The sequence below is a fragment of the Balearica regulorum genome, chromosome W (genome assembly GCF_011004875.1).
Source record: "Balearica regulorum gibbericeps isolate bBalReg1 chromosome W, bBalReg1.pri, whole genome shotgun sequence".
In the NCBI taxonomy this organism is placed as follows: domain Eukaryota; kingdom Metazoa; phylum Chordata; class Aves; order Gruiformes; family Gruidae; genus Balearica; species Balearica regulorum.
In genome coordinates, this window is record NC_046219.1 from 28,613,274 (window position 1) to 28,638,567 (window position 25,294).

The 25,294-nt window shown below is 43.8% G+C and overlaps 1 protein-coding gene and 2 long non-coding RNA genes across 5 annotated transcripts in view; 2 read left to right on the forward strand and 1 right to left on the reverse strand.

Moving 5' to 3' along the window:
* The window catches only part of LOC142599156 (3-hydroxy-3-methylglutaryl-coenzyme A reductase-like), a 695,832-nt gene that overhangs the window by 518,854 nt on the left and 151,684 nt on the right, over positions 1-25,294 (forward strand). The gene's annotated exons all lie outside the window — the stretch shown is intronic.
* Positions 1-25,294, forward strand: part of LOC142599217 (uncharacterized) — a 544,015-nt gene that overhangs the window by 377,587 nt on the left and 141,134 nt on the right. The gene's annotated exons all lie outside the window — the stretch shown is intronic.
* Positions 1-25,294, reverse strand: part of LOC142599269 (uncharacterized) — a 543,147-nt gene that overhangs the window by 232,946 nt on the left and 284,907 nt on the right. The gene's annotated exons all lie outside the window — the stretch shown is intronic.

Consider the following 25,294-nt stretch of genomic DNA (forward strand, 5'->3'; position numbering starts at 1 on the left):
GAAGAAAATTAACTCTATCCCATTAGAAAGCAGGACACCAAAATCAATATTTCTCTTCTGGCAAATAAAACCAGGGTAGGCTGCATTATTATAATTACATCCTAAATAACATTGCCAGGTATATTTCCTTTTCATATTCTATTTCTAAAAAGGATTTTGTACAACACATTAATACAGCAGCAAAATATGGTTTTTTTCTTTTTTATAAAGAAAACCAAACCAAACATGCTTATTATTACCCATCTTTCCTCCTCCTTAGTGCCCTTCCTTCACTATTACACTAAACCTGCTAATGCAGCCAATGAAAATAAGGTCATAGAAATAAGCTTCTTACAAGATTACTAAAGACTAAATTCATACCTCGATATCAAAACCACTTATTGTCACTGTATAGTGGCATGTAGTAGATCACTGTATCAAGACAAATTGCAAGGTTTATGGAAATTCAAGGAAATGAAGGAGCAAATAACTCTGTAATGCACCTTGATTTTTACAGAGAAGTCACTAGGCTCTTCCTGCCTTTTTTCTTTTCTTTCAGAAAAAAAACAATCAACATGTCTAGAAGCACTCGAAGAACATAAAATGATTTGACATTAAGTTGTTATCTGTAGGCAGTGTTTTGTAGAAAAAATATCTCAATATCATGAATAAACAAATATCTAGCTTTGTATAAAAGAGGTAAAATCAATGATTGCACTCTATGATAATCCAGACCTCTTATAGAAATGCATATTGTAATAAACATTTATGGTGCAATATCTTCGACATTCTATGCAGTTTTGTGATTGCAACTTTTGGTCTACATTTTTGACAGATATTAGGATATCAGTCTCACACTCCTAGCTGTTCAGTGGCACTACTATAGTATGTTATTATTGATGACTTCAGGTTTACGGGATCTACAAAGAGTGAACTATTAAGGAAACATTTATTTTACTATTCTCCCAGATATCTAAACTACTGCTATTTTATTTTGAAAAGGTTCATATAAATGAATCACAAAATAATATTTTTCATAATTAAAAGTGCTAAACTTAAATTAATAGACTCTTTTTTTGGTCAAAGTCATGTAAGTATAAAAGCTCTTAGTAGTAAGCAAGTCTGGTGATAAGCATAAATATCTATACAGACTCAGTTCACTTTCCCACATGTGTCCCGAAGTATTTTAGAACTCAAAGGGCCAAGTTTTGTCTCTAAATTCCTCTCAGTGTATCCAAAGCTCAAATAACTACACCTTTAAGGGGACTGTGGCCAGGAGGCTTGCCAGTGGTGGCGATGGTGTTTTCGCAGACATCTCCACTTTAATCCAGCTCCATGCTTTGGGTTATATGATGGGAACCCACTACAGAGTCCAGATGCATGACAGACCATGCTATTCAACAGAGCATGTGACAGGGGTATAGCCTGGGCCTGGACACTACGACTCCTAGTATAGTTTCTTTAAGTAGCCTCCCTCTCATGCCTTGATCTTGTGCATCAGGTGCAACCCATGACAAACTCCTAGGTCAGCTTCATCAGCTGCATTTGATGTGCCATCCTGAGTGGGCAGCAGGAGGGATGTTACACTGCCATCGTGCTAGGCAGAAAAGAAGGCTCCAGGGAGATCTAATTGCGGCTTACCAGTATCTTAAGGGGGCCTCCAGGAAAGATGTTCAGGGACTGTTTATGAGGGAGTGTAGTGACAGGACAAGGGGTAATGGGTTTAAGGTGAAGGAGGGTTGATTTAGATTAGATGTTAGAAAGAAATTCTTTACTGTGAGGGTGGTGAGGCACTGGAACAGGTTGTCCAGAGAGGTTGTGGAGGCCCCCTCCCTGGAAGTGTTTAAGGCTAGGTTGGATGGGGCTTTGGGCAACCTGGTCTAGTGGAGGGTGTCCCTGCCCATGGCAGGGGGATTGGAACTAGATGATCTTTGAGGTCCCTTCCAACCCAAACCATTCTATGATTCTATGATTCTATGAATTAATTTCCAGATACTGCATTAAACAAGAAGAAAACTGGTACGGGGGTAACCTACCAATGTTTATTTTATGCCACTGGAGAATAAGTTTGTCCATTGTGGATCTGAATAGATCATTTTTTTATTGCAAAGGAAATTGAAAAACTGGAATTTCTCATTGGAACTAATTTACTAGAATATATTTCTGAGCCCCAGAAACCACTAATATATACAGGTCATTTCTTGTTTTAGTCTGGTGTCCTTAGCCATAGGAGCGTTGTTATATTTCATCACAGGGGTGGTCCATGCCAACTAATCCAGCTCCTAGTCTGTGACAGCAGCCAGCAGCAAATGTTTGAGAGAGAGCAGTAAGAAACTTGGTGGTTACAGTATAATCTTCCTTGAGGGAAAATCTCCTCAACATCTTCGATAGTTTCCTATGAATGAGTGTTCCAGAACTCTCCTTGCTGTGTGTATTGCTTACTCTAATAAGTCTAGATATTTTATTCACACCAAATTTTGATCTTTTTTAAAAATTATGCTAAATTTTTTTGCTTCAGCAGTATCTTTTGACACTCAGTTTCGCAGGTGATGTGCAAAAGTTTCTTCCTTCTGTTTTCATCTTTTTCCTTGTAATGTTTTAAGAAGTATTGTGATCTTATGTTGTTAAAGGATTAGTTGTTGGTTTATATATTTGTATACCACTCTTGCTCATCAGCTTTCTAAATAATCTATATTTTCACTGCCTCTTTTCACATGGAAAAATTTCATATCCATATCATTTATGTTGCAGATCTCAACCCCTTCTCCTATTGCAATGTTCCTTCTAATGCAGAGTGACTAGAAGTAAATCCAGAGCTGCTGATGAGGACATATAGTCTAGATAAATGATAATATTCCTATTGTCATGGAAATATAATTTTAATAATGTTTCCATTATAACATTTCTATTATTACCCTCTATCTCATTTCTGATATAGTTTAACAGATTTGCTGATTAACTAATGTTGAGCCATGAGCAATAACCTCCCATTCCATTAAATACCTTGTAGCGTCTGTACTGTCCAGACTAGATATTCTGTGTTTGTAACCCTGTTGGAATAGTCTCACTTCCATTACCATGTACTTTTTCTCTTGTTCCATGTCTGCCCATTCTCTTTCCTCTGAGAGAAGTTTACAAGGACAGTATTGAGTGAAGGCAAAAGGGATCATTGCAGGAGATGGAATTTCAATCCCAATTCTTTTCTTAAAAAAAAAATTTACACAATTTTGTATGAGAAGACCATTTCTGTTTTAAGATAATGAAATATAAAATGTAATTTAGTTTTTTTATAACCTCTTTTCTTCAGGATTCATGACTTGTTAGAAGGTTAGAAAGTCCTTCAGGCAAACTGCCAGAATCTGGGCAACCATAGAAATCAGAGGTCTCAGCAGTAATAGGAGACAGAGGCTTCCCATCAACACACTCATACAGTTGGTCATTATATACATGTATATTATATATACACTGTGTGAACGTGCACACACACACATATTCTATATTAAAGTGAGCAAACTATCAGAAATTTGTCATGAAGAAGCTGAATACACAGTACTTTATTGTTTGTCCATGTGAACTTGGTTTTGCTTTATTTATTTTACCTTGCAAAGTTTCCAGTCAATACTTGGCTCTTTAGTGGCTTAGCTTTCATAGACTTTGGTACAAATTTCTGTTGAAGTTGTAAAAGCACAGTAACACAGCAGAACACACAACAGCAAAGCCTAAGAATATCTATCATCTCTCCCAAACAGGATCAGATAAACTCCTGTTAACACTAGCTGAAGTTATTTAGCTAGTGAAGAAACCTAAAATGGAAGAAAGCAAAACTACTTAAATAGGATATAATTGCCTCCAGATGGAGAATGGGAGGCCTCATATTTTCTTGGTTATAACAGATGTAGGTGAAGCAAAAAGACAAATATCAAAACAAAACAAAAACAAAACCCAAAAATAACTCCAGCTTGAGCTACATGTGCATTACTCTAATATACCCTATGAGTTAGACTGTGAATCCAACTTAAGTTGCAGTTGCTGGGAAGCGAACCATACCAGATATTTCAGTGTCCTCATGACACTTCATCTGGAGGCACCTTTTCCTTCCCCAAGCTCTTTCTAGGCACCACTATGCACCTGCAGCCCTTGCTAGAAGTTGCTACAGAAATACTAGCAGCAACGAAAAGCACTTGGGCACATTGGCACTCTTCAATGACTTTCTTTCCACTTGCTTTGTCAGGAGTTATATTTGGCTCATATCAGATCTGCTGTGAGAAGCCTCTTACCCGCAGAGAAAACACAGTTCATACTCCAAGGGAAAGTTTGCCAGTTTCTTAAACGGTGAATTCTCTGCTTCTGTATATGATCATTTTAGGTGTGCTGAGCACAAGAAGGATGGCTGGCTGGCTGAAGCTTTCATCCTTCCAAAGGGGTATGCGTGCCTAGGGAACAGTACATCAGGGTTTGTTTTTTTCAAGTTAGAAGCACTCTAGTTTCTTCTGTTCAATTTAAAGTTCTCTTTTCCTTGTGATAAACTGAAATGTGGCGATACATGGAACATGACATGTTTTGAGGCTTATCTGACTTTGGCATAAAAATACATGTAGCTCTGTTTTCTGATAAACTCTGCTCAGGATCATAGAAAACAGAAGGAATTCTAGCCAGGGTGGTTTTACAGTGCAAATCTGAGCACATTTTAATGCCAAAATAATACTTACTGTTTATAGATAAGAATATTAATGATATAACACAGATGGTGTACTAATTTATACTTGGGGCTAATAGCAAAACGTAGTGTGATCTCATTAAAAATCTGTTTCAAAATACAGACAAAATTTCATCCTCACATGCAGAGAAACAGATACTTCTGTGATCCCCTGAGGGCTTAAGTTTTGCTGTCACAGTTCTTCCTGCTTGGCTCTCCCTGCTAGGGTATCATAAAAAGATATACAATTTTAATTATGCTTTGCATACTTTTCAATCCAGACTCCTAAATACATCAAATATTAACCTGCAAATTTATATACAATTTAAATAGAAATATATAGTAATCCAGGTAGTGTCTGTTAAACACAAAATCATACCATGACATGATTGTCTTATCCACATTGAATGTCAAAACTTTATGTTTCTGTAAAATTTTGACATGAAAGCTCTTTTTGAGATAACTTGATGCTATCAGAAAGTGCTAGCTTGACTGGTTTTAGTGAGTGCTATGTGAGGACCCTGATTTTTCCTTGGTTGTATCTACACAGTGAATAAAACAGCCCAGGAATCCTTCCAGCTGGTGAACTAGGACTAGCTGACATGGCAAGGCTAGTGTCCATAACGCTAACCTCTCCTACTCCCTGGAGAAGAATGTGAGGGGACAAAATACTCATCTGGAGTGGTCCTTGGTCCAGGGCTCAGGTGGTCCATGGTAACCTCCAAACCAAGAATGCTTTACTCCCTTTCTGCTCCATTAAAATAAACCAATCACAGTTTTCTACTGGATTATATTATATTCTGCTTGATTATATTACAGTACTGTCAACCCCAACTATTTTTAATTATGCCTTGGAGAATCACTAGAGTTTGTTTTAAAAGTCTTTTTTTTTTTTTGTCCTTAAGTGGTTAAATCTAAAAGGGTTTCCCAAAACCAGAAAAGTTAGGAGCTTTCTTAAGATGCAGTTTGAGATTTTCATCTAACAGCTGGACTCTAGGAGCTTTAAGGAAAATAGCTTAGTCTGTGAAACTGGAAATAACATTTCAGAGGTTGGCAGGGCAGGATAATGTGACTTTGACAGTCACACCTTGAAAACTTTATTTATCTAAAATTCTACTTTTCACATCACAGAGATTGGAAGTGTGGCCCAGACTGCTCCTCATGACGCCCTACTATTTTGAAGTATTTGTTTCTTCTGGAGTTCAAAGTACAGCATTGTTATGTGTTAGTATTAAGATAGGCAAGGGATTTACTAGCATGCAAAACTCACCAGCCTCCTCTTCACTGATATTCTTTCAAGATGCAGATTTTCCAGCTGCATAACAGGACTGTTTAAAGATGTAAAGAAAGTAGCAGACAATCTTGGAAAAGCTGTGCTCTCTCTTTCCACTAAGAGAGAGATTTGCTACATTTGCATTCTCTTCACCCTGTCAAAGGAACAGTTGATCTTTGACCAAGAAAATATTTCATAATTTGGACCACTCATTTTGAGTTAATTTTTCATTTTGATTATAGTTTATAATAGCTAATGTAAGTTTAAATGAAGGAGGATAAAAAGCAGTCAGACAATGTCAATGAAAATTATTTATTATGGTGCAGAACAGTCTGATGTAGTTACAGTTTGCCAGCTTCTTAACTTTGATAAAGAGAAATAAATGGATGTTACTAGCAATTTATTGTAAATATTCTATCATACTTCTAAACAGTTTAGATAATTTTTGGGGGGTACAATATTTTTTTTTGATCCTGGAACATTTAATTCACCATTAAATGTCATACACTCTGTTACTATAAAAGGATAAGAGTAAAACTGTTTCCAATTACACACTGTTTCAGTAAGACACGAGCTTGTTCACGCCAGCTCTCCAAGTTTACAGACAAAGTCACTTCCCTCAAAATAGCTGCTTTGGGAGTTATGGTAATAATGTAAAGCAATGTAAAGCAGCTTGTAGTAACAATGTAAAGCATTCTTAGGCATCTGCATTTGAAGTCCTACAGCTCTTATCCTAACTTTGGTGCAGCATCATCATTTTTGCCTTTATACTGGATAGCTTAGGAAAGTGAAGTATGAGTATACTTTTAGAAAGACATTATGTCTCTACATACTTAAGGAAAGGGATTTTTTTCTTCAGTAAATTTAACATCTGCAGTTTAGGAACATTTTTATATTCGATATGTTTACGTACAACCAAAATAATTGTTTTTCATTATAGTTGTTATCTATTCTTTTTCCTTAAATAAAGTAATTGCAGAATTTTTGCCATGTTTTTAGAATTTATTTCTGGCTAACAAATTGCTTTAGTCATCTTCTGTTTGTTGTGTCTCTAGGTATACATAATAGCACTGCAATTTGATTTACAGTTAGTAGAGTAACACTTTGTTCATATCACATTTATGGAAAACTTATTTTCATACTTGGCAGGAAGATAAAGAAAATATCTTTCTTTTGTGTATTTCTAATAATCTAGTGATTTGCTTCGGGTTTTTCAGTATCTCTTTAAGTTAAAATTCAAAATAGTCTGATGCTATTTTTCATCTACAAATGTTGGGTTACATGGTAACATCTTGCTACCTGTTAACTGAAAGCTGCAAAGTAAGAAAAGGGTGACTGCAGAAAATTCAGAGGAGTCACAGAATTAACTTTTACAACTTTGATATCCATCTTTGTTTTGGCTACATGGAGGAAAAATATGGGGCAAAGAATGGAAAGGAGAGAACAAAGAACTGTTAGGGGGAGAAAATTACGCAGATGAGAGAGGTGTATTAGAGTGACGTACAACCACTAAGGAAAAGCTGTGTCATACTGCTACAGCTCAATTCTTTAATTTCTCCCTTTTGCAGGGCTGAAATTGTTTCCCAGCTGCCTTTTGATCCATAATACCTGTCTTTGGCAAAACAAGATTTGCAGCTCCTTAGGAACAGGAGTTCCTGGAGCTGACAGTCTGCCCCACTTGCATGTTTAATGGGATTTTTGATATATAAAGTAATAAAAAATTATGAAATAGTGCTCAGAAAAAAAACAAAACAAAAAAAAAAACCCAAAAAATCCCCCCTGAGATAGTTCAGCTTCTTGCTAATTATAGCAGCAAAATTACAGGGAAAAATTCTTTCCAGGATACGTGTGAAACCATATTAACTGAACTGAATCTATCTTGCTAAGATGACTATCAGGAAACTGACATATTATAAAAAATAATTCAGATTGATTAAAACCAAGGAAAATAATGGGACCACAAGAGGTTTTGAGTATCATTTAGCATGAAATTAAAATGGAAAACATAGGAGTATGGATATCTTCATATTACTAACTTTTATGTGTTGGTAGAGAAAAGTGACAGCAGAGAACAAGTGAACACAGATATCCCCTGAGATGTGAAAGGGCTCTCCAGCTGTTCAGCCAAATACATCCTGGTTAGTTAAGTTGCAAATGCTTTGGATCATTGTTCTCTTTTTTTATTTTTTTTCTTGGTGGTAGTTATTTTTAAATAAAAACATAGTGCCACATTTATTAAGTGAATTTGTCAGCGAGGAACGCGGAGGCGGCAACGGTGGACGGGCGCTAGATAAAGTTGGACAGAGGGTTCCCAGAGCCAGGGAAACCCGAGGAAGAGCAGAGAGAGCCGCCAGGGGCCAGCAGCTCTCGCGAGTGAGGCTGATGTAGCCTGCGCAAGGCTGACGTGGCTTGGGCGTTGCCAAGAGCAACGGCGGGAGATTTAAACGGCCCTAGGCAGCTCTAATGACCCGAGTGTGGCGCGGCAGTTTGTGCAGGAAGGGGTACGGGGAGGGCCCTGTAATTTCCTTGTAGGTCCACAACCTAGGGAAGTGCTCCAGGTCTCTGCCAAAATGGAGGGCACTCACCTTGGAGCTAAAGACAGTGTTCCTACAGAGAACGTCTCCCCTGAGATGTCTGATGCATCCACCCAGATGGAACTGGTAAGGAAGGAGACTTCAGTACAGGTGGTAGGTTGCAGCGAGTGCCCAGACCCTTCTGCTGAAAAGGTAAGTACCTGCACAAAGTGTGCACAGCTTGATGATCTGTTAGACCAGGTGGCTGAGTTGCAGGAAACAGTAAAAAGGCTGTGCAGTATTAGGAGGGCCAAGACAGAGATTATAGAATCATAGAATGGTTTGGGTTGGAAGGGGCCTCAAAGATCATCTAGTTCCAACCCCCCCCTGCCATGGGCAGGGACACCCTCCACTAGACCACGTTGCCCAAAGCCTCATCCAACCTGGCCTTGAACACTTCCAGGGATGGGGCCTCCACAACCTCTCTGGGCAACCTGTTCCAGTGCCTCACCACCCTCACAGTAAAGAATTTCTTTCTAACACGTAATCTAAATCTTCCCTCCTTGAGCTTAAACCCATTACCCCTTGTCCTATCACTACACTCCCTCATAAACAGTCCCTGAACATCTTTCCTGTAGGCCCCTTTGATGTGGTTTAGCCCCAGCTGGCAGCTGAACACCATGCAGCCGCTTGCTCACCCCTCCCCTAGTGGGATGGGGAGGAGAATGGGAAAGAAAAAGGCAAAGCCTCATGGCTTGGGATAAGGACAGTTTACCGGGACAGCAAGGGAGAGGGAAACAATCAGCAACAGTACTGATAAAGGAATGCTCACAATGTGTAATACCAGAAAGCAATTTACCAATCCAATGACGACCAACCCCGACAGACCAGACACTCAGCCCATGCTCAGCTCACACTCAAAACATCCCGGAGCTACCTGTCCCTGACTAGCCCCCTTTTATGGTGAGCATGATGTCACATGGTATGGAATAGCCCCCTGGCCAGCTTGGCTCACCTGTCCTGGCTCCTTGTGAAAATTAACTCTAACCTTGCCAGAACCAGGACATTATCCACCCCTTATTCTATACCATCTACATCATGCCCAGATTATTTCACAGGTATCATTCCCTTACTCTATGGGCCATCCCTCTAAAATGTCTGTTGAGTTCATTTAGTCCATGGCTTTGGGTTCCATCTGTCATGACAGTCTCTCAGGGCAGGAGCAATGGTGCGTGCTGCTGGGTTGTTGCACGCTGCATCTGGAGTTTTAACGGCTGGTGTAGCTGGCATGGTCCATACTCACAGTCTGCACGTTGAAGATGTGATTTTTCGATGAAGTTCCTGGGCACCAGTTGCTGAGGTCAGTTCTAGTTCCATCATCGTGGCACTTTGCTCAGTTTCAAAGTTCATCCTTCATTAGTTTTGGGTGGTTCTTATGGTCATACCATTGATACAGTATATAGCTATTAACATCATGCAATTTAATTTGTTGGCTATTCTCACCCAAAATCAAATCCCCTTGGGGTACACACCAGACTTCCCCATCCTTTCTCATCACCCGCCAAGTGCACCCTGGTCCCTGAGCAAAACCAATCCCGCAGGTGGGCTTGCCTTTGCCTGAAGCAGGGATAACCCAAACTGTCTTCCCCAACATATTCTTCATGCGCACTACAAGAAATATTATCCCCTTCTACTGGGCGTGGAAATTTTGATTGGGCAGGGCCAGCTCGATTGGCAGATCCCCTAGTGTTAACTAACCAGGTGGCCTTTGCTAAATGTGTGTCCCAGTGTTTGAGGGTCCCACCACCCATTGCCCTCAGGGTAGTCTTTAGCAGTCCATTGTACCTTTCCATTTTCCCAGAGGCTGGTGCATGATAGGGGATGTGATACACCCACTCAATGCCATTCTCTTTGGCCCAGGCGTCTATGAGGTTCTTGTGGAAATGTTCCCGGTTGTTCCTGGAATGTGTCGATGACAACTATCTCCTCCAAGGGACAGAGGAGCCCACGAGGAGAGGTGCCATGCTGGACCTTGTTCTCACCAATAAGGAGGGCCTGGTAGGGGATGTGAAGCTCAAGGGTAGCCTTGGCTGCAGTGACCATGAAAAGGTGGAATTCAGGATCCTCAGGGCAGCGAGGAGACCATGCAGCAAGCTCACTACCCTGGACTTCAGGAGAGCAGACTTTGGCCTCTTCAGGGACCTGCTTGGTAGAAAACCATGGGACAAAGCACTGGAGGGAAGAGGGGCCCAAGACAGCTGGCTAATATTCAAGGGTCACCTCCTCCAAGCTCAGGAGCGATGCATCCCAACAAAAAGGAAGTCAAGCAAATCCACCAAGAGGCCTGCATGGATGAACAAGGAGCTCCTGGGCAAAGTCAAACAAAAAAAGGAAGCCTACAGAGGGTGGAAGCAAGGGCAGGTAGCCTGGGAAGAATAAATAGAAACTGTCCAAGCAGCCAGGGATCAGGTTAGGAAAGCCAAAGCCCTGATAGTATTAAATCTGGTGAGGGATGTCAAGGGCAACAAGAAAAGCGTCTATAGGTATGTAGTGATAAAAGGAGGACAAGGGAAGATGTGGGTCCCCTCCAGAATGAAATGGGTGACCTGGTTCCCCAGGATATGGAGAAGGCTGAGGTACTCAAGGAGTTCTTTGCCTCAGTCTTCACTGGCAAATCCTTGAGCCACACTGCCCAGGTCACAGAAGGCAGGGACTGGGACAATGCAGAAACGCCCACTGTAGGAGAAGATCAGGTTTCGAGAATATCTAAGGAACCTGAAGGTGCACAAGTCCATGGGACCTGATGAAATGCATCCATGGGTCTTGAGGGAACTGGCAGATGAAGTGGCCAGGCCACTCGCCATCATATTTGAGAAATCCTGTCAGTCTGGGAAGTTCCCGCCGACTGGAAGAGGGGAAACATAACCCCCATTTTTAAGAAGGGTAAAAAGGAAGACCCAGGGAACTACAGGTTGGTCAGTCTCACCTTTATGCCTGGCAAGATCATGGAGCAGACCCTCCTGGAGACTATGCTCAGGCACATGGAAAATAAGGAGGTGATTGGTGACAGCCAACATGGCTTCACTAAGGGCAAATTGTGCCTGACAAACTTGGTGGCCTTCTATGATGGGGTTACAGCGTCCGTGGATAAGGGAAGGGCAGCTGACGTCATCTATCTGGACTTGTGCAAGGCATTTGACACTGTCCCGCACGACATCCTTGTCTCTAAATTGGAGAGACATGGATTCGATGGATGGACCACTCGGTGGATAAGGAATTGGCTGGATGGTCGCACTCAAAGAGTTGTGGTCAACAGCTCAATGTCCAAGCGGAGAACAGTGACGAGTGGTGTTCCTCAGGGGTCGGTACTGGGACAAGGGCACTGTTCAACATCTTTGTCGACGACATGGACAGCGGGATCAAGTGCACCCTCAGCAAGTTTGCCGACGACACCAAGCTGTGTGGTGTGGTCGACACGCTGGAGGGAAGGGATGCCATCCAGAGGGACGTTGACAGGCTGGAGAGGTGGGCCCGTGCGAACCGCATGAAGTTCAACAAGGCCAAGTGCAAGGTCCTGCACGTGAGTCAGGACAATCCCAAGCACGACTACAGGCTGGGCAGGGAATGGATTGAAAGCAGCCCTGAGGAGAAGGACTTGGGGGTGTTGATTGATGAGAAGCTCAACATGAGCCAGCAGTGAGCGCTTGCAGCCCAGAAAGCCACCCGTGTCCTGGGCTGCATTAAAAGAGGTGTGACCAGCAGGTCGAGGGAGGTGATCCTGCCCCTCTACTCTGCTCCTGTGAGACCCCACCTGGAGTACTGCATCCAGCTCTGGCGGCCCCAGTACAGGAGAGACATGGAGCTGTTGGAGAGAGTCCAGAGGAGGGCCATGAAGCTGATCAGAGGGCTGGAGCACCTCTCCTATGAGGACAGGCTGAGAGAGAGTTGGGATTGTTCAGCCTGGATAAGAGAAGGCTCCGGGGAGATCTAATTGCGGCTTACCAGTACCTGAAGGGGGCCTCCAGGAAAGATGGTGAGGGACTGTTTATGAGGGAGTGTAGTGACAAGACAAGGGTTAATGGGTTCAAGCTGAAGGAGGGTCGATTTAGATTAGATGTTAGAAAGAAATTCTTTACTGTGAGGGTGGTGAGGCACTGGAACAGGTTGCCCAGAGAGGTTGTGGAGGCCCCATCCCTGGAAGTGTTCAAGGCCAGGTTGGATGAGGCTTTGGGCAACATGGTCTAGTGGAGGGTGTCCCTGCCTGCAGCAGGGGGATTGGAACTAGATGATCTTTGAGGTCCCTTCCAACCCAACCCATTCTATGATTCTATGAAATAAGTCATGTTGTCTGACTCAGTTCTTTCTGGGGTGCCATGTCACCACAGGACTTCCTTTTCAAGACCCAGGATAGTGTTCTGAGCAGTGGCATGTGGCACAGGGTATGTTTCCAGCCCTACAGTGGTTGCTTCCACCTTTTTAAGAATGTAGCACTTGCCTTGGTGGATTTCTGGGAGTATGATATAGTCGTTTTGCCATGCTTCCCCATATTTATATTTCAACCATCATCCTCCATACCACAGAGGCTTTACCTGCTTGGTTTGCTTGATTGAAGCGCATGTTTCACATTGATGGATGACCTGTGAGATGGTGTCCATGCTCAAGTCCACGGGCCCATCTATATGTTGCATCTTTTCCTTGATGGCCTGAGGTGTCATGGGACCATCGAGCTATAAATAATTCACCCTTACGCTGCCAGTCCAGATGCATCTGAGCCACTTCAATCTTAGCAGGCTGATCCACCTGCTGGTTGTTCTGATGTTCCTCAGTGGCCCGACTCTTGGGTACATGGGCATCTACATGACCTACCTTTACAACTAGCTTCTCTTGCTGGGCAGCAATGTCTTGCCACAATGGGGCAGCCCAGATGGGTTTGCCTCTGTGCTGCCAGTTGCTCTGCTTCCACTGCTGTAACCACCCCCACAGGGCATTGGCCACCATCCATGAATCAGTATAGAGGCAGAACATTGGCCCCTTTTCTCTTTCAGCAATGTCTAAAGCCAGCTGGATTGCTTTCACCTCTGCAAACTGGCTCGATTCACCTTCTCCTTCAGCAGCTTCTGCAGTTCCTCATTTAGGACTCCATACAGCAGCCTTCCACCTCCGATGCTTTACCACGATGCGACAGAACCCATCAGTGAACAGGGCATATGGCTTCTCATCTTCTGTTAGTTTATTATACGGTGGGGCTTCTTCAGCACGTGTCACCTCCTCCTCTGGCGACATTCCGAAATCTTTCCCTTCTGGCCAGTCTGTGATCACATCCAGAATTCCTGGATGATTGGGGTTTCCTATTCAAGCCTGCTGTGTGATCAGTGCAGCCCACTTCCTCCACGTAGCATCAGTTGCATGGTGTGTAGAAGGGGCCCTCCCTTTGAACATCCAGCCCAGCACTGGCAGTCAGGGTGCCAGGAGGAGCTGTGCTTCAGTGCCAATCGGCTCTGAAGTAGCTCAAACCCCTTTATAGGCTGCCAACATCTCCTTTTCAGCTGGAGTGTAGTGGGCTTCGGATCCTCTCTGTCCCCGACTCCAAAACCCCAGGGGCTGACCTCGAGTGTCCCCTGGTGCTTTCTGCCAGAGACTCCAGGTCTGGCCATTCTCCCCAGCTGTGGTGTACAGCACATTTTTAACATGTATTCCTCCTTGGACTGGCCCAAGGGCTACTGCATGAACTATTTCCTGTTTCATTTGTTCAAAAGCTTGTCGTTTCTCAGGGCCCCTTTTGAAATCATTCTTCTTCCGGGTTACGTGGTAGAGAAGGACAGACTGTAATTTGGAATGTGCATTCACCAGAAACCCACAACACCTAAGAAAGCCTGTGTCTCCTTTTTGTTGGTTGGTGGAGACATGGCTGCTGTTTTGTTTATAATATCCATTGGGATCTGACGACGCCAATCGTGCCATCTTATTCCTAAAAATTGGATTTCCTATGCAGGCCCCTTGACCTTACTTTGTTTTATGGCAAAGCCAGCTTTCAGCAGGATTTGGATTATTTTCTTCCCTTTCTCAGAAACTTCCTCTGCTGAGTTGCCCCATGCAATGATGTCATCAATGTATTGCAGGTGCTCTGGGGCTTCACCCTTTTCCAGTGCAGTCTGGATCAGGCCATGGCAAATGGTGGGGCTGTGTTTCCACCCCTGGGGCAGTCGATTCCAGGTGTACTGGACGCCCCTCCAAGTGAAGGCAAACTGTGGCCTGCACTCTGCTGCCAAAGGGATCGAGAAAAATGCATTAGCTATATCAATGGTGGCATACCACTTGGCTGCCTTTGACTCCAGTTCATATTGAAGTTCCAGCATGAAGTTCCACGGCAGCACTCATCGGCGGCGTGACTTCATTCAGGCCACGATAGTCTACCGTCAGCCTCCACTCTCCATTGGACTTCTGCACTGGCCATATGGGACTGTTAAAGCGTGAGTGGGTTCTGGTGATCACTCCCTGACCCTCCAGTTGATGAATTAACTTGTGGATAGGAACCAGGGAGTCTCGGTTGGTGCAGTATTGCTGCCAGTGCACCGTTGTGGTAGCAATTGGCACCTGTTCCTCTTCGACCCTCAGCAACCCCACAACAGAAGGGTCCTCCGAGAGACTGGGGAGATTAGACAACAGTTCAATTTCCTCCGCTTCCAAGGCAGCTATTCCAAAAGCCCACTGGTAACCTTTTGGGTCTTTGAAATACCCTTTCCAGAGGTAGTCTATGCTAAGGATGCACGGAGCCTCTGGCCCAGTCACAATGGGGTGCTTTTGCCACTCATTCCCAGGTAGACTTACTTCAGCCTCCAGCAGAGTCAACTGTTGGGATCCCCCTGTCAATCCAGAAATAGAGATGGGTTCCACCCCTTCATAGCTTGATAGCATTAAATTACGCTGTGCACCGGTGTCCACTAGGGCCTTGTACTCCTGTGGGTCTGATGTGCCAGGCGATCGGACCCACACAGTCCAATAAACCCTATTGTACCTTTCCTCCACCTGGCTGGAGGCAGGGCCCCTCTAATCCTGCTCATCATGTTTGCTACTCACTTCTTGCAAAAAGGACTTAGAAGTGCCTTCAAGAGGATTATAATTGCAATCAGGCCTTTCACTTGATCTGGGGCATTGCGCGTTGGAAACTGGAGCAGCATTCTTTCTGGAAGAGTCCCTTTTTACGACTGTCTTGCCTAGCAGCTCACGTACTCGTGCCTGCAGGGTTGAGATAGGAAATGGGATGGGAAGCCTCATATCTTCTCCATGGTCGCGCTGGTAAAACCACAGGATACCTCGTGGTGTGTACGCTCTATATCCCCTCTCTGGAGGAGAGGAACATTTAGTCCTAATAGCTAAAATACTGGCCTGAACGTTCCAAGGGTATTCAAAATTCTCAAAAATTCTTATAACCAACCAAAAGGGAAAAGGGGAGGTGAAAGAGTGGGAGAAGGTATTCCCCCCCCGTCTTCCCCATAGATTGGGTCCAATTATTAATTCTGAAAGATGTTGACCGAGGTACGGGCATGACAGAAGCGCTACATACAAGTACCAGCTCAGACTCATGACTGTCAATGATATCTTATGATAAGTCATTATCACACAATACAACAATATGAGAACACGAACCCCTCTCCCAGAGGTGATAAACAGCAGCACAGGGATTACATAGAGTAAACACGGGTTTACAAAACAGAGCCATGGGACCAAACAGAACATCATTATGATCAGCAATTGATTAAATAACATTATAAATGCTTATAACAACTTTGTTTTAACACACTTTCGTCACTCTTGTCGTTATCACAACCCCTCGAGCCCCACGTTGGGCACCAGAAAGGACTGACATGGTTTAGCCCCAGCCGGCAGCTGAGTACCACACGCTGCTCGCTCACCCCTCCCCCGGTGGGATGGGGAGGAGAATGGGAAAACAAAGGCAAAGCCTCGTGGTTTGGGATAAGGACAATTTGTCGATCCCTGGACCGACGGAACACTCAGCCCACACTCAGACCATCCCGGAGCCGTGTCCCACCCACCCCTCCCTGACTATCCCCCTTTTATGGTGAGCATGATGTCACACGGTATGGAAGAGACCCCTGGCCAGCTTGGCTCACCTGTCCTGGCTCCTTGTGAAAATTAACTCTATCCTAACCAGAACCAGGACACCCCTTCAGGTACTGGAAGGCCGCAATAAGGTCTCCCTGGACCCTTCTCTTCTCCAGGCTGTACAATCCTAACTCTCGCAGTCTGTCCTTATAGGAGAGGTGCTCCAGCCCTCTGAATCAGCTTCATGGCCCTCCTCTGGACTCTCTCCAACAGCTCCATGTCTCTCCTGTACTGGGGACCCCAGAGCTGGATGCAGTACTCCAGGTAGGGTCTCACAGGAGCAGAGTAGAGGGGCAGGATCACCTCCCTCGACCTGCTGGTCACACCTCTTTTAATGCAGCCCAGGACACGGTTGGCTTTCTGGGCTGCAAGCGCTCACTGCTGGCTCATGTTGAGCTTCTCATCAATCAATACCCCCAAGTCCTTCTCCTCGGGGCTGCTTTCAATCCATTCCCTGCCCAGCCTATAGTCATGCTTGGGATTGTCCTGACTCACGTGCAGGTCCTTGCACTTGGCCTTGTTGAACTTCATGCGGTTCGCACGGGCCCACCTCTCCAGCCTGTCAAGGTCCCTCTGGATGGCATCCCTTCCCTCCAGCGTGTCGACCACACCACACAGCTTGGTGTTGTCGGCAAACTTCCTGAGGGTGCACTCAATCCAACTGTCCATGTCACTGACAAAGATGTTGAACAGTGCCCTTGTCCCAGTACTGACCCCTGAGGAACACCACTCGTCACTGTTCTCCGCTTGGACATTGAGCTGTTGACCACAACTCTTTGAGTGCGACCATCCAGCCAATTCCTTATCCACCGAGTGGTCCATCCATCGAATCCATGTCTCTCCAATTTAGAGACAAGGATGTCATGCAGGACAGTGTCAAATGCCTTGCACAAGTCCAGATAGATGACGTCAGCTGCCCTTCCCTTATCCACGGACGCTGTAACCCCATCATAGAAGGCCACCAAGTTTGTCAGGCACAATTTGCCCTTAGTGAAGCCGTGTTGGCTGTCACCAATCACCTCCTTATTTTCCATGTGCCTGAGCATAGTCTCCAGGAGGGTCTGCTCCATGATCTTGCCAGGCATAAAGGTGAGACTGACCGGCCTGTAGTTCCCTGGGTCTTCCTTTTTTCCCTTCTTAAAAATGGGGGTTATGTTCCCCCTCTTCCAGTCAGTGGGAGCTTCCCAGACTGACAGGATTTCTCAAATATGATGGTGAGTGGCCTGGCCACTTCATCTGCCAGTTCCCTCAGGACCTGTGGATGCAACTCATCAGGTCCCATGGACTTGTGCACCTTCAGGTTCCTTAGATATTCTCGAACCCGATCTTCTCCTACAGTGGGCGGTTCTGCATTCTCCCAGTCCCTGCCTTCTGTGACCTGGGCAGTGTGGCTCAAGCATTTGCCAGTGAAGACTGAGGCAAAGAAGTCGCTGAGTACCTCAGCCTTCTCCATATCCTGGGGAACCAGGTCACCCATTTCATTCCGGAGGGAACCCACATTTTCCCTCGTTCTCCTTTTATCACTAACATACCTATAGAAGCTTTTCTTGTTGCCCTTGACATCCCTGGCCAGAGTAATCTCTATCAGGGCTTTGGCTTTCCTAACCTGATCCCTGGTTGCTTGGACAATTTCTCTGTATTCCTCCCAGGCTACCTGCCCTTGCTTCCACCCTCTGTAGGCTTCCTTTTTTTGTTTGACTTTGCCCAGGAGCTCCTTGTTCATCCATGCAGGCCTCTTGGTGTTTTTGCCTGACTTGCTCTTTGTTGGGATGCATCGCTCCTGAGCTTGGAGGAGGTGACCCTTGAATATTAGCCAGCTGTCTTGGGCCCCTCTTCCCTCCAGGGCTTTGTCCCATGGTATTCTACCAAGCAGGTCCCTGAAGAGGTCAAAGTCTGCTTTCCTGAAGTCCAGGGTAATGAGCTTGCTGTGTGCCTTCCTCGCTGCCCTGAGGATCCTGAATTCCACCATTTCGTGGTCACTGCAGCCAAGGCTGCCCTTGAGCTTGACATCCCCTACCAGGCCCTCCTTATTGGTGAGAACAAGGTCCAGCATGGCACCTCTCCTCATTGGCTCCTCTGTCACTTGGGGGAGAAAGTTGTCATCAACACAGTCCAGGAACCTCCTGGACTGCTTGCGCTCTGCTGTGTTGCCCCTCCAACAGATGTCGGGGTAACAGATAGATAGATGGTTGCACAACCAAGTACCTGTAGTGGGCACCTCTGATAATGAGGCACCTTGGGCCCTGGTCACCCACAAAAGTAGGGCTCTGCTTTAGTCTTCACCCTTCAGCTTCACAACCAAAAACAGATATGAAGCTTTAACAGCTACAGACACTCATGAGCAAGGTGTGCAAGGAGAAACTGTACCAGCAGCACACAGTGGATACCATAAAAAGAAATGTTGAGTGCTTGTAGTGGGTGACTCTCTGTTAAGGGGCACTGAGGTGCCTATCTGCTGACCTGACAAGGAGTCGTGAGAGGTATGCTGCCTTTCGGGATGTTACTGAGAGGGTGCCACAACTTGTCAAGAGCACAGACTACTATCCACTGCTACTCTTTCATGTGGGCATGAATGACACTGCAAGCCAGAACCTGGGCAGAATCAAGGAAGACTATAAAGCCCTGGGGGTGGAAGTGAAAAACATTGGTGCCCAAGTTATCTTTTCCTCCATTCTACCAGTTGGAGGGAAGGGGGCAGCCAGAAATAGACGTATAATGCATCTCAACTCCTGGCTATGTATCTGATGCTGTCATGAGGATTCTGGCTTTTATGACAATGGGACATTCTATGATGACTATAACCTGTTAGAGAGGGATGGGATCCACCCGTCTAGAAGAGGGAAGGGAATCTTTGGCAGCAGGCTGGCCAACTTGGTGAAGTGGGCCTGAAGGATTCAGAGGGTGAAGGTCCAAAGTGGCAATGCTCATGCCATTGCATACAACTGGGGAATAAGCCAGGCTAACCAGAGCAGTGACAAATGTTCCTTAGCTGCCTCCCATGATGAGAACCAGAAAGCCAACCACCTCAAGGGTGTGTATGGCTATGGTGGACCCTCTTGCACCCCTCCGGGGAAACCTCCACAATCGATTACCTCTCTGAAATGCCTGTACACCAATGCACACAGCATGGGGAATAAACAGGAAGAACTAGAGGTCTGTGTGTGCTCACAGGGCCACGATCTCATTGCAATTACAGAGACATGGTGGGATAGCTCGCATGACTGGAATGCTGTCATTATGTACTTTTTCGGAAAGACAGGCCAGCAAGGCGAGGTGGTGGAGTTGCTCTTTATGTGAGAAAGCAACTGGAATGTATCGAGGTCTGCCTAGGGGTGGATGAAGAAAGAGTCGAGAGCTTATGGGTAAGGATTAAGGGGCAGGCTAATATGGGAGACACTGTTGTGGGTGTTTACTACAGGCCACCTGATCAGGAAGTCGATGAGGCCTTCTACAGACAGCTGGAAGTAGCCTCACAATCAGAGGCCCTGGTCCTCATGGGGGACTTCAACCACCCTGACATTTGCTGGAAAGGCAACAGGGCCAGGCATGCACAGTCCAGAAGGTTCCTGCAGAGCATTGATGATAACTTTTTGACACAGGTGGTGGAGGATCCCATGAGGAGAGGGGTGCTGCTGGATCTTGTACTAACAAACAAAGAAGGACTGGTTGGGGATGTGAAGGTTGGGGGCAGCCTTGGCTGCAGTGATCAGGAGATGGTGGAGTTTGGATCCTACGTGGAAGGAGCAGGGCAACAAGTAGGATTACAGCCCTGGATTTCAGGAGAGCTAACTTTGGCCTCTTCAAGGACCTGCTTGGGAGAATCCCATGGGTTAGGGCTCCAGAAGGTAAGGGGGTCCAAGAGAGCTGGTCAATATTCAGGCACCACTTCTAGTTCAAGATCAGTGCATCCCAAAGAATAGGAAATCAAACAAAGGAGGCAGGAGACCTGCATGGAGACCTCCTGGAAAAAAAAGGATAGAAGGATGTTTACAGAATGTGGAAAAAGGGACTGGCCACTTGTGAGGAATATAATGTAGTCAGAGTGTGTAGGGATGCAACAAGGAAGGCTAAGGCCCACTTGGAATTAAAACTGGCAAGGACAACAAGAAGGGGTTTTTCAAGTACATCAGCAGCAAAAGGAAGACTAGGGAAAATGTGGGCCTGCTGCTAAATGAGGTGGGTGCCCTGGTGACAGAGGATACAGAGAAGGCAGAGTTACTGAATGCCGCCTTTGTTTCAGTCTTTACTGCTAAGGTCGGCCCTCAGGAATCCCAGACCCTGGAGGTAGGAGAGAAAGTCTGGAGAAAGGAAGACCTTCCCTTGATCGAGGAGAATTGAGTTAGAGAACATCTAGGCTGCTCATGCAGCAGCACCTGACAGTTTCAAAGGGTACCATGGCTGAATATCCTCAGACAAGGCATCATGGCAGACTAAAGTATCCTTACATAAGGCCCTCACTGCCATGCTACCTATGAGGAGTTTTGCATGCTTGAGTCTGGGTAAAGCCTTTGTAGAGCATGTAGCAACTTTATTTACACTAATCATTGAGCAAATAAACCATGTTTATTCATAAATCAGGTAGTTTGATCCAGGCAGCTAAATATTGTAGTAGGTTGACCCTGGCTGGATGCCAGGTGCCCACCAAAGCTGCTCTATCACTCCCCCTCCTCAGCTGGACAGGGGAGGGAAAATATAACAAAACGCTCGTTGGTTGAGATAAGGACGGGGAGAGATCACTCACCAATTACTGTCATGGGCAAAACAGACTCAACTTAAGAAAATTAATTAATTTAATTACCAATCAAATTGGAGAAGGGTAATGAGAAATAAAAGCAGATCTTAAAAACACCTTCCCACCACCACTCCCTTCTTCCCAGGCTCAACTTCACTCCCGATTTTCTCTACCTCCTCCCCCTGAGTGGCGCAGGAGGATGGGAAATGGGGGTTGCGGTCAGTTCATCACACATTGTCTCTGCTACTCCTTCCTCCTCGCACTCTTCCCCTGCTCCAGCATGAGGTCCTTCCCACAGGAGACAGTCCTCCACCAACTTCTCCAGTGTAGGTTCTTCCCACGGGCTGCAGTTCTTCACGAACTGCTCTAGCATGGGTCCTTTCCACGGGGTACAGTCCTTCAGGAATGGACTGCTCCAGTGTGGGTCCCCTAGCCTTTGCCAGTGGTGGGTCTGTCTTGGAGCCGGCTGGCATTGGCTCTGTCAGACATGGGGGAAGCTTCTAGCAGCTTCTCACAGAAGGCACTCCTGTAGCCCCCCCCTTGCCACACAAACACAATACAAATGTGAATGAATATAGAAGGGAAACGGTAATGAGATGTATTTCTTCTGTGCCCTTTGGTTTGCCTTTTTCCATTTTTAAGAGTTCTAAGCTGTAATTTTTCTTACATTTTTCAGTTATTTTACTTATGCAGTTATATATACCTTTCCTCTTTGATAAAGTATCTCCAGTCAAAAGGGAGTTGTTACCTAGAAATGAAGGGCAGAGTTTAATTCTCTGGCATTCTGTCCGCACCCTACAAAAGCGTATTTTTCAAATTGGTTGCTATGGTGGGCAATGGTACAATCTTCTGATAAGTCAAAAATTTTCTTCCCTAATTCTCTGGCTAATGATTGTTATTGAAAGATGTCTCTTCTGAACCAACACCTGCGTTACTAGTTCTCAACACTACCCATGCAGGTAACATAAGAACATCTTGGTAATCTTTTCTATCCTTCAGTCTTGTTCTGCACTTCAGGACATAAGAGGATAAACAAGTGCTGTGGATGAACTAGGATGAACTGTGCAACTCACAGTTTAGCAAAACTAACTGGTATGGTGCATGCTTTGTGAGAAAGTTTTCCTATTGTAGAATATGTGCTCCTAGAGTTTAGAAAAGTCGGGTTCAGGTCTCAGTGCATATTTTTTGTATATTGAAAACTATATTTCATATAAACATGTAAGCTGGCAAGTATATATGAAGAAAGGAAGGATGCAAAATGTGCACAAGACCACATGCAATAGTGGCTAAGCAATGCTGGGGATAGTCCTGAGTGAATGAGGCCAGGTTCAGGTTTTTAGAGATACTGTGATAATCCTATCTGAATTTATGATGAAATGAAGGTTGCACATCAAGAAGCAGTGTCTAATATACCTTTCATTTGCTAATGTGCATTCCGAACAACATTAAGACTTGATTTTAGGTTTCCGGGGTTCTGTTTCTCCTGATACATTGCCAGTGTCTGTATGTGTCCTAAAGCAATGCATATTTGCTAGAAATTCCTGATTTTTTTCACCCCAGTAAACAAGAAGAATTGGTATCAGCTGTTGCAGATTTAACTTACAATGTTAAACTCCAGTCTTATCAGACTCCAGGGGCTTTTCACTTTGTCTTACAAAGTAAGAGTGTGAATCTATTTCTTCAACTTGTATACAACAACGATAATAACCTGGCACCTATTGCATGTTTTCAGCCCTTTGATGTCCAGGTGCTTTTCAAGCAGCATGATGTGCATTATCCCTGTTTTACAAACGAGGAAGCCAAAATGCAGAATGGTTAAAAAAAATTTCCAGACTCTCAAGTCAATGTTCCCAGGCATGAAACAGAACAATCGGTCCTGTGCCTTGTTCCCTAAGCCATGCTTTTTCAAATTCATTTTAATTTTCAATTTTGTGTAATGTAACACTTGTTTCATTCAATTACTTACTAATTTGAAGATGAGTAACTAAGATGCAAGCATCCTCAAAGTGGGTTGAATCCTGTACACGTTTCATTATTGGTAGCGTGATTACTTCTATATCTTTTCTTCCTTAGGGAGTTTGACTATAGAGCCAAAACCTCAGTCGACTGATACATGCAGATAAAAAATATTGTTGCTTTTCCTGTTTTTTTATTATTAGCGTATGTAGCAGTACTGAATGGCTCCATCTTTTATTATTTTCATTATCTTAAAATCTTTTTTTTCCTTATTTTCATTATCCAATCAACACTTGCCTTAATTGTGATGGCATACCAACAAGAGCTCAGTTAGAGAGCAGCTTTGTTTTCTTTTTTTTTTATTCCTGTCACCCTAAAAAAGGATTCAAAAAAGGAAAAGAAATACGATTTTTTGAAGTTACAGAATTACATGTACAAATCAGATGCTACAAATGCCTGTTGCATGTCTCAAATGCTTGTATTTATGTACAATATATACTATGCGTACATCTATAAGACCATGCACATCTGCTTATAAGCATGCAGTGTACAATAATGAATATGCTTATATTTCTCTTCTTTATAGTACTTTCTATATCTGTACATAATTTTCATCTTGACATTTTGGATTTAATAACATAAAATGCAGTAGCTCTTACTCATAAAATATTCTGGGAAAAAAGAATGCCTCCAATTAACATAGATACATTTTCCATCTTCTGAAATGTAAATCTTAGCTCTTATAATGAAGTTGGATCTGATACTGTGATTTCTTATGTCTTTGAGAAGTTTCATTTACTTCTCTTGCTGATGGCTTCTTACTGGCTATTTTAAGAAGTAATTCATTGATATCACAATTTTCCATTGCTATCAGAGTGGAATGGCCATTTGTCTCTTTATTCTCTTAATTTCTCTCTCCCTTAAGTTCTCACATTGTGAGAAATTGAGAATTCATATTATTTGACCCCATACAAAGATCTGGGACCTAAAATAAATTCTCTGTCATCTTCCATGAGCACAGTGGACTGGTTTGCTCCTATCTTTATTTAAATCACTGATAAAACTGTCATTTATATTAATGGCAATGCAACAGGTTTTATATATGAATTAGAAGCTATTGGTAACTGCAAAATCTGTTCTCAAAATTTCCCTAGAAACTTCTCTAGAAAAGATTTGTCTTTATCACACTTTCAAATCCCTGGGTTCCCTGCAAAAATCTTTTCCCACTAATGGAGCTGAGAAATCACACACTTTGCAATTGTTCTTGCTTTGCACACAGCTTGCAAGATACCAATCCAGATGAGAAATTAAAGGGGTTTTTGTGATTGCTTATTGTTGTTCTTTTTTATTCCTCATTTTGTGAAACTCTACTTTTTTTTTAGCTTCACCAAAGTCAATTTTTGAATTTCACATAAAACTAATATTCCCTGTAGGGCTGTGAGCTCTCCATCCTACTGATACATTCTTTTTTTTTTTAGGAAACCTATGCTTCAGGTCGCTACCTGAGGACAGGCTCGGATTTGACTGCTTGGAATATTGTTGCAATACCACAGTTGTCTTGTTGCTAATTAATATGTATTTCATAATGCCATCTGGTCTGAAGTCGGCAGGCACTTGGAGGGCAGTGGTTTATTTTTAAGGAGCTGATGGAGACCAAAATAGAAAGCATGTTAGCAATAGGTATTAGTATTTACCTCCATCAGACATTTTTTTTGAATGTGCATTAAAAAATCTTAATTTTGTAAGTACCTATAACTATAGTGTATTTATATTGTATATTAATATTTAGTATATACTATATTTATAGTTATATTTCTATTTACTACAAGTAAGAGGCAGTGTCTTGACTGATATGATTTTGAGAATGAACCATCCTGAGATATCTACTGTGTGGCACAGCAAAAAAAGTCCTTGGATATTCCATTCCAGTATGGTATTGTGAAACCATTTAGTCAAAAGATTGCTTTTTTTTTTAATTTTCTGTTCCTTCATTGATATGGGAATAATGTTGATATTTATCA